The sequence below is a fragment of the Cricetulus griseus genome, chromosome 4 (genome assembly GCF_003668045.3).
Source record: "Cricetulus griseus strain 17A/GY chromosome 4, alternate assembly CriGri-PICRH-1.0, whole genome shotgun sequence".
NCBI lineage: Eukaryota > Metazoa > Chordata > Mammalia > Rodentia > Cricetidae > Cricetulus > Cricetulus griseus.
The window spans coordinates 11,878,769-11,887,425 of NC_048597.1; the positions used below are offsets into that span (position 1 = coordinate 11,878,769).

The 8,657-nt window shown below is 43.2% G+C and overlaps 1 protein-coding gene across 6 annotated transcripts in view; it reads left to right on the forward strand.

Moving 5' to 3' along the window:
- Positions 1-8,657, forward strand: part of App (amyloid beta precursor protein) — a 217,962-nt gene that overhangs the window by 120,256 nt on the left and 89,049 nt on the right. The window lies entirely within an intron of this gene.

Sequence of the window (8,657 nt, forward strand, 5' to 3'; positions counted from 1 at the left end):
TTTCCTTTCCCTTTTGGTTAAAAAGTATGATTACAGCTCATTAGAGTTTACTTTGGGACATGGTCCAATTCATTGTTAATTACTGTTAGTTGCCCCTTTCCTCTGCTGTATTTTTAAGAATGTTAAGGAGGTATGGTTTCTATATCATAAGATGAACTAATTTTCAATATATAACTCAGTGACTTTAAGAAATGTCACTTGATATATAATATCAAGTTATTTAGTATCATCATGGGCTAGCCTAAGGATATCTCAGCACCCCAACAAGATATCTCCTGTCCACTCACAGAGTTGATTCTCACAGCCCCAGGCAGCAGCTACTGTACTTTGGTCCCCATATGAATTTTTCTGAATATATAATATGCCAGTGAGGTTGTCCATGCATAGCTTCGACTGACTTGTGTCACTTAACAGTGTTGTGGGATTTTGTGTTGTTAACTTGGAGTTCTTGCTGGGTAATGATTCTGAATCGAACACCCAGACCCCGCTGATTGAGTGGAAGCATTGTGTGTTGTTTGGGAAAGGCGTGCGCAGTTCCATGTCTGTGGTGTAACTTTATCATTCCCTACTTAAGGCAGCTTCTTATTTATTTGAGCTTGTGAGAGAATGTGCAAGTAGGGTTAGCCTTGATCTGAACGAACTGCTGCTCTTCATATGCCCGAGGCATCTTTTCTCAGAGAATTTTTCAAGTGTCTCTTGAGGCCAAGACTGACAGATCTGGCCTAGTGAACTTTTTAGCCCCAATTTTTTTTGGCAAGGAAAGAGGTGGTTTTTTGTTTGTTTGGTTGGTTGGTTGGTTTTGTTTTTTGTTTTGGTTTGTTTTCCTTAGTGGCACATTGCAGTGAGTGATGATTCTGCACTGGGACTGAGGTATTTAGAAGTGGAGAGCACTTGTTTGGCACCTGCTCTTATATAGTCTGAAAGGAGAAGGTGATGAACACACGTAGGCCCATGATGGTCATGAGTGCTGAGCCCCAGGAGGAAATCAAAGCCAAGGAAATACCAAGTCATCTGCCCTGAGAAATAAGAGCACACAGACTGCTTCAGGAGGCAGAATGAGCTTCCAGGTTGACCAGCGAAGGTTGCTAAGAGCAGATGGCATTTAATTCATCACAGTTGTTAGGAAACAGCAGAACCGAAATGATGCTTTGGTGGAAGGAGAGGGGCGTGTTTGGGAGACAGAGCTAGTTGACATCCCGTGTAAGAGAATCTGAGAAAATTGGATTGGGACCAAAATGTGAATGTGTTTCGGTGCCAGGCACCGAAGTATGGCAAGTATGGGTTCAGAGAACAGAGGGATTTGGTGCCATTGTTCTGCTATGAATCCCAGATGGACAATGAGTGGTGAATTTAGGCTAATAGTCTAACCAAGATGGAATTTTCTGGAGATAATGTGATGATGTTACCTCCTGGGTCATGTTGTTTGCTGGTTTTGCCCCATCCCTTTGTGTTTCAGTTTCATGTGTAACTTTGTAATTTTAGATGGTTTTACATGTAATATGCAATTTTAGATAATCAGACAAAACTTACAAAGACATGCACACTATGGGATTTTTCTCCAGAAAGCCAAAGGCAATTAAGAATTTAAAAAGAAATCTTCAGGATAGATGTTTATAAGAGAAAATCCATAACAAACACTAATTTTAAAGATTAGCAGGGCCTGGGGAGTGGCATATCTGGCAGAATACACGCTGCAAAAGCAGGAGGACCTGAGTTCAATCCTCAGAGCCCACTTAGAAAGCCAGGCATGGTTTTGTGAGCCTGCAACCCAGAACTCTGGAGGAGAGACACAGGAGAGTTGCTGGAGGATGCTGGGAGATGTTCATTGAAAGACTCTGTGTTGATGAGATAAGGCAGAAAACGTTAAAGCAGGACATCTAACAACCTACTTTGGACATACAAACATACACATACACCACCCACTTACACGCACACATGCACCATTCGTCCTATAAATACAAGATTTATTTAAAATGTGAATTCATCCATTCTATTAAGTCTTATGAAGTGGACCAAAGACATAAGTTGAAGCAAATATTTCTTGGATAGGGGCCTAAAAGAAACACGCTGTGGTGCAGTGTGTCCGCTAAGGACGCAGATGTTGTCTGTGGTGCAGTGTATCCCTAAGGATGCCGATGTTTTCTGTGTTGCAGTGTGTCCGCTAAGGATGCAGATGTTCTCTGTGGTGCAGTGTATCCCTAAGGACGCAGATGTTGTCTGTGGTGCAGTGTATCCGCTAAGGACGCAGATGTTGTCTGTGGTGCAGTGTATCCGCTAAGGATGCAGATGTTGTCTGTGGTGCAGTGTATCCGCTAAGGATGCAGATGTTGTCTGTGGTGCAGTGTATCCCTAAGGATGCAGATGTTTTCTGTGGTGCAGTGTATCCGCTAAGGATGCAGATGTTTTCTGTGGTGCAGTGTATCCGCTAAGGATGCAGATGTTTTCTGTGGTGCAGTGTATCCGCTAAGGATGCAGATGTTTTCTGTGGTGCAGTGTGTCTGCTAAGGATGCAGATGTTTTCTATGGTGCAGTGTATCCGCTAAGGACGCAGATGTTGTCTGTGGTGCAGTGTATCCCTAAGGATGCAGATGTTTTCTGTGGTGCAGTGTATCCGCTAAGGATGCAGATGTTCTCTGTGGTGCAGTGTATCCGCTAAGGATGCAGATGTTTTCTGTGGTGCAGTGTATCCGCTAAGGATGCAGATGTTTTCTGTGGTGCAGTGTGTCTGCTAAGGATGCAGATGTTTTCTATGGTGCAGTGTATCCGCTAAGGACGCAGATGTTGTCTGTGGTGCAGTGTATCCCTAAGGATGCAGATGTTTTCTGTGGTGCAGTGTATCCGCTAAGGATGCAGATGTTGTCTGTGGTGCAGTGTATCCGCTAAGGACGCAGATGTTTCCTGTGGTGCAGTGTATCCCTAAGGATGCAGATGTTTTCTGTGGTGCAGTGTATCCGCTAAGGATGCAGATGTTTTCTGTGGTGCAGTGTATCCGCTAAGGATGCAGATGTTGTCTGTGGTGCAGTGTATCCGCTAAGGACGCAGATGTTGTCTGTGGTGCAGTGTATCCGCTAAGGATGCAGATGTTGTCTGTGGTGCAGTGTATCCGCTAAGGATGCAGATGTTTTCTGTGGTGCAGTGTGTCTGCTAAGGATGCAGATGTTTTCTATGGTGCAGTGTATCCGCTAAGGATGCAGATGTTTTCTATGGTGCAGTGTATCCGCTAAGGATGCAAATGTTTTCTGTGGTGCAGTGTGTCCGCTAAGGACGCAGATGTTGTCTGTGGTGCAGTGTGTCCGCTAAGGATACAGATGTTTCCTGTGGTGCAGTGTATCCGCTAAGGATGCAGATGTTTTCTGTGGTGCAGTGTGTCTGCTAAGGATGCAGATGTTTTCTATGGTGCAGTGTATCCGCTAAGGATGCAGATGTTTTCTATGGTGCAGTGTATCCGCTAAGGATGCAAATGTTTTCTGTGGTGCAGTGTGTCCGCTAAGGACGCAGATGTTGTCTGTGGTGCAGTGTGTCCGCTAAGGATACAGATGTTTCCTGTGGTGCAGTGTATCCGCTAAGGATGCAGATGTTTTCTGTGGTGCAGTGTGTCTGCTAAGGATGCAGATGTTTCCTGTGGTGCAGTGTATCCGCTAAGGATGCAGATGTTGTCTGTGGTGCAGTGTATCCCTAAGGATGCAGATGTTTTGTGTGGTGCAGTGTATTCACTGAGGATGCAGATGTTTTCTGTGGTAAGATCACAGTGGGCTAGCCGTCCCTGTACATTCTAGTGTAGAAGGTGCTTTCCGATTCCTCCCCTAACAGCACACTTTGTAACACTTTCCTACAAGTGTCTCTGGACCCTGCTTCTGTACCCTGAAAGTAAACACTGCTTGCAATGGTAGGATTGGTATTGCAATCACATTTTCAATGTTAATGTTTCAGCCCCTGGAAGGAAATACATGTGATTTACAACCATCTCTAGGAAGAAAATCAGTTCATTATCACTCGCCTCTAGCGACTAACGTGAGTCCTTACTGTGCTTCCTAAGGACCACGCGCTTCCGTAACCCCATCAGCACTTGAGAGGAATAAACAGGGGAGAAAATGGAAGCTATTTGTACATGATCATAAAATTTCCAACCCCAACTGTCTGTTCTGCATGACTGATTTCAGAGAGAAGGGAATTCTTTGGAGGTAAGCAAGTTACTGCAGAGTCCATCTGGCTTTCTGCTTTGCTAATTAAGAATATGTTGGATATCCATCAATGGATGAAGTTATTACCAGTTAAGTAAAGCAGCAGTCTCTGTAGATCCTTGCCCTTAGTTTGCAGTTCATATGCCCAAATGTCATATGCCCACTCTGAAATGTGGGTTTTGTGGTAACTGCCATAACCTTCAATTTAACCTATCCAATTTTGCCTATCCAGAGAAACTCTATATTTTACCCCATGTTTATTTATCCCACAACTATTCTTTGTGCCTGTGCTGCCAACTAAAGTCTTTGCCCTGTGGAAAGCACAGCGGGCCTAGAACAGACATGCTTCCGCCTGCTGGCAGGCTGTGCCAGATCCAGGTTGGAGTTCTTTATTGCAGATACAAGTTTTCTGGCTCACCATTCCCCTTGCCTTTTAAGGCTAGAATTCTGCCTTTTAAGCCTTATAGCTATAGTGTTCACTAGAAAAGTTAACATCCCCATTTTAGGTCAAGACAATTAAGTCTTCGGGAAACTTTCAAAATATGTTAGTCATATAACCAGTAAGTGATAAAGACAGGATTTGGGCCTCATGAGCTAGGCTATTTCAGTTTTATTAAGCCCAAGTAATATTTTTACTTTTTCTTTCTAAATACATACTATTCTATTTAAGTTGCACCCCTCAACAGTGCATGCTCGTTTGCAACAGACATAGATGCATCTTTCATTTCTGCTCAGAGCATTTCCGGAATTTTTTATTTTTAAATTAAATGATAATAATGACTAGAGGTCAGCTGATAACAGATGATTAAGGGTCAGAATACTGTATTTCTGGAACCACAAATAGCATCTTACCTATTTTTTAAGACTAAGGTTTTCCTGGGGGACACTCAGCCCCATATGTTTAAATATTGTCTCTGGCTCCGTTTATCCTATAAAAACAGAGCCCAGAAGTTGGATGGTTGCATAGGAGTTATATATATATATATATATATATATATATATATATATCTTTCTCTATCTCTCGTGTATGTGTGTGTGTACATGTATATATGCAGGTACATATTCATACATGTGCATATGTCTATTGAAATTATAGGAACTCAAGTGTTGTTACTCAGGTTCCAAACACCTTTATTTTTGCTTTCCTTTGGGCAGTGATGAGAGATAAGGTCTTTCACTGGCCTGGAACTCATCAAACAGACTAAGCTAAATGGCCAATAAGTCCTGGGGACCCACCTATCTCTGTGTCCCTAGGCTTGGGATTGCAAACAGTATGAGCTTGCCTGGCTTTTTTAAATCTGAGTACTGAAGTCAGGTCATGTTTACATAGCAAGCTGCTTATGGACTGAGCTGTCGCCCCAGCTCCAACTGTAGTGTTTACAGGAAACATTACCATTTTATGGCCATGGGCCAGATGAGTAACCCACTTTTTAACCTGTCTTATGTGAGTGCTGAAGTTACCTTGTGCATTTCCTCCAAGTACAGTTGCTCAGATTGGAGTCCTACTTAGCCCTACAGCCAGTGAACTGCAAACCTTGCATGAAGCAAGTAGTCTCTAATTCTCAATGTGTCTTTCTGTAAAGTTAGAGTTAATAATACCTCTCTAATATTTGGTTACTTTTTGAGAAGTGAGTGATGCAATCCCTGGGAACCCGTGAGCACAGTTCCTGGTAGACTGTACATACTCAGCCTTGAGTCTATGGTCATTGTGGTCGTAGTCCCCATTCTAATCCCCTAATATATTCTAAACATTAGATAATTAATGTTTACCACCAATTAGAAGTGTTAAAGGTAAACCAACAGATTGGCATTTTAATTACAGTGTTATACATCTATGATCTGTTGGTACAACAACGCTGGTGTTTATAGACAGCAGTCTGTTACCATCAAAATACACCATGAACTCAGTTTCTTGCTTAAAATAGGCTTTTTTGTGTGTGAATATATTCCACATATCAAAATATTTGCAATTAAATTTTATATCTAGCAGAAAACTGAACAAGATAACACTGAATGTTACCACACTTCAAGATAAGAATTTTTATTCCTTTCAATTATTTTATGCCTTGTGGAAGGAAATCTTCAGTAAGGGGACAGAGAGGGACACCGAAACCAGTGACTTTTTAAACACTTGTGTTTGTAAAACTGAAAACTGCCATCTGAAGCCTGGCTGCCTTACTACCGTAAGGCTGACTGACCTTGTGAACAGTTCCTGGTACTCCACTGATGTTTACTGAGGGGCACTCTTGATTGACTGGAATACATCAGGGGATATGGACATCAGTAGCTCAGGTCCTTCCTTCCAGACCTGGACAGTCTTTAAATCTGTTCACCCTGTGTGGAAAACGTCAGTAGCCTGGAGGAAAGACAATGCTTGGGAGTCTTCCCCAAAGGCCCATTGAAGAAGTGATTATAAAGGGGGAAGAATTGACCAACCGATAGAAGTTGTGTCTAGCACGCATTATTAATAAGCCAAGGCTGTGTTTGTTAGCTTATCATTCCTATCTCCATCGTTACTTCTTTGTAAAGGCATGACACAGGGAGTCCTGGAAGTCACTAGTGGGATTCCTGCTTTGTCCATTGTTTAACTTTTGTCAGAGTCTGTGGAAACTGTAAACTTGGCCTGTTGTGAACATGAGCATGAATGAACTCAAAGACGTAAAGTGTACTTGGCGATCGGGCGAAGGACAGCAGTGCCTCCATCGGGAACAAGCCCCAGGCTTTTACCTCTCTGCTTTCACTAAGGCCAAGAGGATGTACTCACATGCAGAGGCCAAGGTGCGGCATCCCTGTAATGTCGGGAGAACTGGTGGCAGCTCAGACCATATAGAGGATGTACTCACATGCAGAGGCCAAGGTGCGGCATCCCTGTAATGTCGGGAGAACTGGTGGCAGCTCAGACCATATATGTGACAGGTGGCAGCCTGTTATTTTGTGCTCTGTGATGACGCAGCAGTCATGGATTCAGAGGCATTCCATACATGCTTTGCTGGAGCTGAGTGAGGCATGTGAAGTGTTCTGTGTAGCTTAACTGTCCTAATCTGGAAAGCCCGCTGCTGCAGCGATGAGGGTGCTTACGATACGAGACTGGGGAGTAGAGACTTACGGAGACAGAGACATAGAGTACACATATGTGCCCGTCTTGTTTTTACTAAGAACACCATTGACGTCTAATTACCCATCCACAAAGTCTATAATTCAGGGGTTTAGGGTGTGTGCCATAAGAAAAATTTGTGCTTTAAGCACAATTTTAAAACTTAACAGTTCTTAAAAAAAAAAAATCAGCTTAAAATGCAATGCAACAAGCTAGGGAGCAGCTAACATAACTATGTATACATGTCTCCTTTTCAGTTACTTCTTAAGTCCAAGAATGTATTTATTGGCTCAGGTAACAAAGTTATGTTTTATTTTAATGGACATATTTAGTTCCCTTGATAATGAGTGTCCAGAACTTTAAGAAGCAGGGTGGGTTGCAGCCTAAACACCTGCTTCTGTTAGTCTTCAGCTATCTGGCCCTTCTGAAGATTCATCTGTGGCTGCTAGGCATTCCAACTGGCCTAGCGTGTCCGTCCTTCTGTGATTCTATTAGGAGAGTAAGAATTCCAGAAGAGATGGGATTAACTAAGTCTCCATTTCAAGTGTTCACAAGCTCTCTGGCTTTCAAGACAGCAGCCCACATGTTAGAAAATTCAGACTCATGATGTAAAATGAATGAAGAAGTAAATGAGTTCGGGCAGAAGGGATATATCAGGTATACTGTGTTTATGGTGGCCCAATTGTGACATCCTTGTAAGACAGAGTGTTTTTCTTCTGCTTGCATCTCGTTGAATATAACTTTTGAGATGGAATGGGAAAATGTAACGTTATGGGTTCTTTTGAAATTGTTTATTTTTGTGTACGTGTATTTTATCTACATGAATGTTTGCACCACAAGGTTGGAGGGCAGAAGAGGGTGAAACTGGAGTTACAGGCAGTTGTGAGCAGCCGTGGGAGTGTTGGGAATCAAACATGGGCCCTTCCTCTCCAAGAGCAGCAAGTGCTTTTTCTTGCTGAGCTGTCTCTTCGGCCCCATACTCGGAGTTCTTGATGTTTCGTGATCCCAAGCACAGCGAGGTCTTACTGGCCGTTACTCATGCTTCCTTCCTTTCTGGACATTTCCTAGCCTTTGTTACCCAGGATTTCAAAGGTGTTGGTAGCTGCTTCAAAGTAGCCTTGATGGGGGAAGTGACTGATGTGTCACACAGATCCTCCTGTTGTTGGCTTGGGCTTCTCAAGCTCAGAACTCTTGTTAGGCTCAGGGGAGTCTTTGCTCTGGAGGGCTGGCTGTTAGTGCGTCATCGGCTACCTAGCAACACCGCTATCTTCCCATGGGATACTTAGGACCCACGCCTTCACCAGGACTGTGACATGTGCAGGGGCACACAAGAGCTTTCGCGCGCGTGTGCGCGCGCACACACACACACACATACACACACA